The 8,283-nt window shown below is 38.1% G+C and overlaps 1 long non-coding RNA gene across 6 annotated transcripts; it reads left to right on the top strand.

Annotated features, from left to right (window-relative positions):
• Positions 1-2,915: 2,915 nt before the first annotated feature.
• Positions 2,916-5,414, top strand: LOC145111566 (uncharacterized). Of its 6 annotated transcripts, XR_013710314.1 has the most exons (8): positions 2,916-3,025; positions 3,197-3,271; positions 3,343-3,431; positions 3,518-3,840; positions 3,923-4,007; positions 4,492-4,604; positions 4,687-4,746; positions 4,949-5,414. It is a non-coding gene; the product is annotated as an uncharacterized LOC145111566 (long non-coding RNA). The 6 variants fall into 6 exon arrangements; XR_013710316.1 differs by having other exon boundaries at positions 2,919-3,271; positions 4,687-4,753; XR_013710315.1 differs by having other exon boundaries at positions 2,919-3,271; positions 3,508-3,840.
• The last annotated feature ends 2,869 nt before the right edge of the window (positions 5,415-8,283 follow it).

The raw sequence follows: 8,283 nt of genomic DNA, 5'->3' as shown, positions 1-8,283 counted from the left end.
TATCAACTCGTCGATTCAGTCCTTAGACTCGCCGAGTTCTAGCATGAACAGAAAACGGGACAACTCACTTTGACACGTCGAGTCCCTTCCTGGACTCATCGAGTCCCTCAGTCTGTTGGACCATCTTAATGGATTAAGCCCCTATACTTCAGATCTAAGTCCCAAACTTCATCTACATGCTGGAAATGATCTCTTAAGGTTAAAGTTTCCAACTTTACCCACTCCTAGTCCTTCTTAATGGGTTTAGCTCAAAAACCTAGCTCCTTAAGGCATGAATCTTTGTCCAAAACCCTTATTACTCCAATCCACAACATGAGAACCAAGATCTAGACCCTAGACACCCAACAAACACGTAAAGCCTTCGTCTTTTCATCCATGCATGGCCCTTTTTGGTTCAAAAGGCCATAACAACACCTTAAAGCTTGCATGGGGGTTTCTAATGGCATAAAGCTTGCACCGTTATGCCTTAACCACCCTTAGGGACTCCAGATCTGAAAGGATCTTTACTTGGGACGTCTAAATCCCATAGATCATACTTCATGGACCAAAACCTTCATAAAATGGACATAAAGAGATCTAGGAAACCATAAGCCAAGTTGAAGACTTGATTACCAGAAAATGGTGGAAATAAGATGGTGTTGCTGGATCTACAATCTTCTCTCCGAACCTTCAAAGTCCTTCTTCTTCTTCTTCTTCTAGTCTTCAAGAACACACCAAACCCTCAAAAACAAGCTCACAAGCTCAAGGATGCACTAGGGTTTCGAGATCTAGGGTTTTGTATCTAGGGGCTGAGAATGAGGCTGATGGGAGGAGAATAAGATGATTAAATAGGGTACATAAGCCTGAATTTAGGGTTTCCCAAACCCTGACCAACTCGCCGAGTAGGTCACTTATCCCACGACAAACTTCTCGCTTCTACTTGTAGAGCCATCCCTCTGGACTCGACGAGTAGACTTCTTGACTTGAGGGTTTATCCTTTCTTTTCTAGGTATTCTGAATTTGGTGTGTTACATTTTCGGCAAAGATAATAAGCACATAAAGCAAATAATTATCTAGATAATTCATATCTATGTATAAGATGAAAGTAACTATGTACTCACTTGATAAAGTGATGACTCGAAACTCGGATAGCGCTACGCTTTAGCACTTGGTTTTTCCTTTGACGTGACCCAGGTTTAGTTAAGACTAAGTCTTAGGCTAATATTTTTTTATGAATAAAGATATCCTAGATCCATCATTAATTCCAAAGTCTACTAATCTATAGTTGATAAGGGATAATCAAGTAGGATCATATTGGATATAGGGTCCGTTTGGTATACAAAGTATATTGTTTGTAAATCTCACTTTAAACACCTCACTAAATCCAGCCTAGATATCATCCCCATAAGTAGATCAATCAGTAATGTGACATTGAAATTACTGACAATCTTATTTATAGGTTCATAATAACGACTATGACTATAAATATAAGTTATAATGAAAGCGATACGAGTGTAGCGTAACTTACAAAGATTTCTTGGACAAATGTCCGAAAATTACACTAGCAGAGCTTCTACTTGCTATCTATTACTACTTCAAGGATAGCATGGCTTCGCCGCAGGCTAAAACTAAGGGACAACGGGCTAAAAGTTGAAGGAAATCAAGAGAGGAAGTTGTGGAGATGTGTATGGAATGAAAGGAGCACATATGAGGTATTTATAGCCAAATTTCGGGTGCACGACGTGCAAAAGGGATGCATATCGCACATTTTAAGGCTACGACCCTGTTTGATTTGGATCTGACTAAGTCCGGTCAGACATAAATGTCTGAATCTGTCAGATCTATATGTTTGAAATGTCTAAGTTTTGCATCTGACTGGGTCAACAATGTCTGACTCGGTCATACCAAAAAAACTTGCTGACCGAATCTGATTGAAATTCATTCCACCATTACCCCTGAACCAACACCAACCACCCTTATCCTCTTTCCTTACATCCATCGATCTGGAAAGGGAAAAAGAAACACAAACAGAGGCAGCAAACAGGAAGAAGGGGAGTCCAAGTGAAGCTAAATTACAATTCGTCCTCAAACCCTCCATGAAAACACCATTGGATCGGCCGGTGTTTTTATCAATGATCATAACAACTTCAAGAATCTCTCCAAATTGCTCGAGTCTCCCAAGCAAGCCCACCAACGAACACTTTGGTGAAATTCGTATCCCCGAAAAGGGACTGAAAACCAGAACTCAAACTTGATCCCGAGCTCGGACCTGTAGGAATCGACACCATGGACAAGACCCTTATGCTCTCTTTCTTTCTTTTCTTCTTAAATCGAATTGGGTTTAAGCATAAGGGACGAAACTGAAAAGAAATAGAAGAAATGAACGATTTTTTTCACAAAATAATTGGAATTGAACAAAAACCTGTACAGAAATGGGGAAATTCTTTCGAGATTTATGAAATTGAAAAGATTACGGCACCCAAGAGGTTGAGGTCAAAAGGGGTAGTGGTGGGTGGAACAATTCGTGTACAAACTACCCACGAAATGTCATTTTGTGGGGTTATGGTGAAGAAATTTGAAGGGTTTTTGAACTTGAAGTTCTTTTACTTTCAACAGGATGAATTTGTTGTACAAACTACCTACAAAGTTTTTTTACTTTATAAAAATTATTCTAAATATTCAAATTCTTTATTATATATATATATATATATATATATATATATATATATATATATATATATATTAAAGTTGTGAAGAAAAATAACAGTAAACATCGCTAGTATTTCTCTATTTTCGTACTTAACTTACATTCTGTGTAGGTCCCGAGGGAGTTCATTACTTTCTTTCTAATTCTTTCTTACATGGGTAATTACCCTGTTATAAGATAAATGTATATAATGTTTTTTTTATTGGGTTCCTTTTTCGTGGCAAATCTGGATGCAGCCCACGTGTGTTCTTCCTGCGCTCTTACTTTTTGCTTGGGGTTCTTTCTATCTTTTTCTTTTGGCTTCCTTTTGCGTTCATCGTCTCCTTCTGTTTCTGCCAGGTAATTTTCCTTTGCTATTCTTCTTTTCTTTCTTCTGCTGTCGTTTTTTGGTTCCTTTGTTGCCGCTGTGTGGTGCGTTTATTATGTCATGGCTGTTCCGCTTAAGCGGACGGCTGACCCCGGTGCTTCGTCTTCCTCTGGTGTCTCTGTTGGTGGCCGGCGGAAATGTAGGCGTTTGGATGGCCTCTCTGTTCTTCTGGAAACTCGCTTCCTGTTCCTGCTGCTTCCCCTAATTGCACCCTATAGGTATCATTTGATTGTTTCTAATGCTATCTATCTTCCAAACTCCATTTTCCTCGATGTTGCGTCTTCCACAGATCCTCCAATTTCTTTCGACGACAACAACTCAGTCCGTCCAACTCATTCGGCATATGAGTTCGAGTCAGGTGGGGAAGCAACGCATCAGGTATGTGGGGAGGTCCTCCAATGATTTCAATTTTTCTACATACGATACACTTAAATTGGAAGTCAATTTTTTTAAGTGTGATTTAGGTTAAATCGGTTGTGCCCCCAAAGATTTCATGAAGACTAACATTGATGAAATGAATCTTCAGCATCTGAAACTATCCTTCCATACGATACTTTGAACTACAGAACCAAGGATTATTAGACGGAGCTAAAACCATCATGGTCCGCTTTTCAGGTCAGATCATTTATGCTAACATCATTTACGATTTTTTTACTCTTTTCTTTCCCTCTTTTGGTGCCTAATGTTGAAGATGATGATCATTTCTTATCGTGTTCTTCGGATGAGCGTCATGAATGAAGCCTTGGTTGTGCCCTTCAAAAAATCAGTACAACGGACCCATCGTCAGGTAAGTATGAAGGTGATTTTAATATAACACTCGCTACTTAGATTTAGAAACAATCTATCTTAGATATATTTATTTATCTCAGATTAATGTTATTACCACTATACGGGTTTTGGAACTATTTGCTGTTTACCATTTCTCACAGAGAGCAGCATAGAAGCTTCTTAAAGGTACAATGTCCTTATAATCGTTCTCTTTCCATGTAATCCAATTCAGTAACTGATCGTTTTTCTTTTCATGCTTAGATGTCCCAAACTCCAAACTCTGCTGTTCAAACCTTGAGCATTCTTTGTTTCCGTAAACCTTAATTTATGTAATTCAAGTTATTTAACCCATTTTATTCCAACCCTTAAACAGATTCAGCAAAAATAACAAACACGAGGTGTTACAAGTAACGAAGTGATTGTTTTTCTTCATTAACCCTTTACAAAAAAGGCAAACTTTTTAGAGTTTGTTGCTATAAGTGATTCAAAGTTAATGTAGAAAAAGTAGGAAAAACCAAGTTGTAATTCATAGAAATAAGAGTTGGATGCTATAATATACAAATGAACTAAAATATGTTAATATTTCTTTTGCTGGAATGCCATAATATATGTTTCTAGGTTTGATAATGCAAGTTAACATTTTTTTTAATATGATTTTTGCCTTTTTTAGGCCTGTTTTGTAAAAGCAAGTAATGGGATATCGATTTTTTTGAAAAGATGTTAAGAAGAAGTTCCACTTTTAGGCCTGTTTTGTAAAAGCAAGTACCGGAAGAATTCAATACAGTACGTCTTCCTATTTTATTTGCTTAACCTATTAAACTCTCATCAAATTAAAAGGAAACATTTTTTTGATGTCTTAATGCAGCTGGTCACCGATTGATCTCTAGATCCAGAATGAAGACTGGTGGCTTGCAGATGAATTCAGGTAAAGGGTGAGTAAAGGGTATGTTTATATTTCTTGATCTTATAAACATATGGAAGTGAATAAAAAATGAGGTATACTCTATACTTCATTTTTTTTTTTAAACTTTGCTTGCCTTTTAAGGCCCTTGATTCTCTCTTTATTTTATATTTAAGAATGTGTAACACATGTTTTAAAATATGGCCTTAAATTTGTGAAATTGCAGCACTTAAAGATGCAAGATGGATAGTGGATAGGATGAAAAGGAGAAATGTGGAAAAGTTGCCTCCAAAATTAGCAAGTGGCAAATAGTTCAGGGGTTATTTCAGTAACTTATCATTTACTATTCAACTATGAATAGTAATATATATGTGAATTGAATGAAGAATTGGACGGTGTATATATGTGGTCAAAGTAAGGCGCCTAAAATAATTGTCCGCCTACAATTTGGACGGCTTTTCTTCTTTCCTTTCATATGATATTGCTTTTGGCTATAAATAGCCTGAGCCATGAGCCAGAAAGATAAGAAAATAATTATCCAAGTATATATAGAAAAGTATTACATATATATACTGATACACCACCGTGTATTTTAGCTCTCCCATTCTATTTGTAATCTCTTTCATAATCCCTGTAAACACTTCAAATTATAGTGAATTGTTTCTCGGCTTCCTCCGCCCGTGGTTTTTTCCCGATTTGGGTTTCCACGTAAATTCCTGTGTCTCTATTCTATTTATTTTATTCGTATTACGTTGTGATTATTACGCTTTGATAATTTTTTATCCCATTCCGCATTGAGCTAATATTATTTAAGTCAATTTGGATCCGTCGTATTTTACAACAATTGGTATCAGAGCATCCAGGTTGTGATATTAGCTCGTTGGGATCATTTTATCAAGTACTTAATCATGTCTTCGGTAAAATACGATATTCCACTACTGGATCGTAACACCCGATTTCCGTTGTGGCAAGTAAAGATGAGAGACATTCTCATTCAGATGGATTTACACAAGGCGCTCTTGGGTTTCAATAAGATGCCCGATACATGGACCGAAGAAGAAAAGGAGATGAAAGATCTGAAGGCTTTATCCCAAATTCGTTTGCACTTGTCAAACGATGTTTTGCAAGATATTCTAAAAGAAACGTCAGCGGCTTCTTTATGGCTAAAGTTGGAACAACTGTTGATGACCAAGAGCTTACCAAACAAGTTGCATTTGAAGCAACGGTTGTTCAATCTCAAGATGATTGAAGGAGGCTCTTTAACTGAACATATATCTACATTTAAAGAGTTAGTAAATAACTTAGAGAATATGGATGTTCAGTATGAAGATGAAGACTTGGCTCTATTCTTACTATCGTCGTTGCCAGAATCCTATAGCCATTTTCGTGATACTATTATCTATAGCCGTGACACTCTAGTTTTAGATGAAGTCTATACAGCTTTGGATTCAAAAGAGAAGATGAAGCATATTACTGGTGGTGGTTCAAGTGATGCTAAAGCCGAAGGTTTGAATGCCAGAGGAAGAACAACAGAGAGAAGTAGAACTTCTCAATCTTCCAACAGAACCAGATCCAAGTCAAAAGGCAAACGAAAGTTTTGCAACTATTGTCACAAGAAGGGACATGTGATTGAAGAATGCTTCAAGTTGAAGAACAAAGAAAAAGAGAAGACGGCAGCAAATGGTAAACAAGCTAGCACTTCGGGTGAAGCCGATCTAGCTGAGGTCGAAGGTATTGGAGAACTTTTGACAGTTTATTCAGATAAACTGGATTCCACTGGTGATTGGATACTGGACTCTGGTTGTACTTTTCATATGTGTCACAACAAAAGTTGGTTTTATACATTTGAAAAGGTTAACCAGGGCTATGTGTTGATGGGTAACAATACTACATGTCCAGTTCTTAGACATGGTTCAGTCAGGATCCGTATGTTTGACGGAGTTATTCGAACCATGGGGGATGTTAGATATGTTCCTGACCTCAGAAGAAACTTGTTATCTCTCAGTTCCTTTGACAAAAAGGGATACGAGTTTGCTGGTAAAGGTGGAGTTCTCAGGGTATTCAAAGACGGTTCCGACAAACTGAGAGCCGAACGAAAAACCTCAGATCTTTACTTTCTTGACGGGCAAACAATTTCGAGTGATGCTGCTGTTGTGTCAAAGTCTCTTTCTGATCCAGATCAGTCCCGTCTTTGGCACCTTCGACTCGGCCATATGAGTTTTCAAGGCATGTCAGAATTGAGTCGAAGAGGTTTACTTGGTCAACAAAAGATCGTTGATTTGGATTTCTGTGAAGACTGTGTATATGGCAAGGCAAAACGAGTAAGGTTTGCAAGTGGTATCCATACAACGAAAGGACCACTTGATTATGTTCACTCGGATTTGTGGGGACCGGCTCGAGTTGCTTCAAAAGGTGGAGTTATTTATATGCTCACTATTATTGATGATTTCTCCAGGAAGGTGTGGTCTTTCTTCTTAAAACATAAAGGAGACGTTTTCTTTACCTTCAGAAATTGGAAAGTTCAGGTTGAAAAGCAATCAGGTCTGGTGGTAAAGTATCTTCGTACGGATAATGGACTTGAGTTTTGCTCAGAAGAGTTTAATGTCTATTGTCAAAAGGAAGGCATTACTCGACATCGCACAGTAGTCCATTCACCTCAACAAAATGGTGTAGCTGAAAGGATGAATCACACCATTATGGAGAAGGTCCGGTGTATGCTTTCTAATTCCAAATTGCCAAAGTCTTTTTGGGCGGAGGCTGCTTCGACTGCTTGCTATGTTATCAACCGATCACCGTCACGAGCAATCGAGAAGAAAACTCCGTTTGAGTTATGGTCCGGTAAACCTGCCAATTATTCAGATTTAAAACCATTCGGATGTCCAGCGTATGCACGAGTTGACAATGGGAAGCTAGAACCAAGAGCAATCAAATGCGTTTTTCTTGGGTACAATCAAGGTGTAAAGGGTTACAAGTTATGGAGCTTTGATTTGAAGAAAATTATCATCTCAAGAGATGTTACTTTTGATGAGTCTGCTATAATTCAACCAGTTGCTGACTCTTCTAAAAGAACAGATGCATCAGATGTATCATCCGAAGCAAATAAAGAGAATGCTCAAATGGAGGTGGAGCTTCCTACTTCACCTACCACTAATCAGAGTACAAATCAGCATCAAGATTCTTCTTCGTCGGATGAGCATGTTGTTGGTGAAGATTCAACACCTTCACAACCACAAGCTACTACTCCAAGCATTGCAAGAGATAGACCGAGAAGACAGATTATTCCTCCGAAGAGGTATGCTGAATCTGATTTGGTTGCCTATGCTTTTATTGTTGCTGATAATATTGAGTCCGCAACGGAGCCTACGAATTATGACGAGGCTATCAAATCTGAAGACTCAAATGATTGGATGCTCGCTATGCAAAATGAGATGAAATCTTTGCAGCGAAACAGTACTTGGAATTTAGTTCCTATTCCGAAAGGGAAGAGACCAATTAAATGCAAATGGGTCTACAAGATCAAGGAACCTGCCAACCCAAATGATAAACCAAGATACAAAGCTC

The sequence above is a fragment of the Lactuca virosa genome, chromosome 5 (genome assembly GCF_052849685.1).
Source record: "Lactuca virosa cultivar CGN04683 chromosome 5, Lactuca_virosa_CGN04683_v6, whole genome shotgun sequence".
NCBI classification, from domain to species: domain Eukaryota; kingdom Viridiplantae; phylum Streptophyta; class Magnoliopsida; order Asterales; family Asteraceae; genus Lactuca; species Lactuca virosa.
This window is presented reverse-complemented; position numbering and strand designations above follow the sequence as displayed.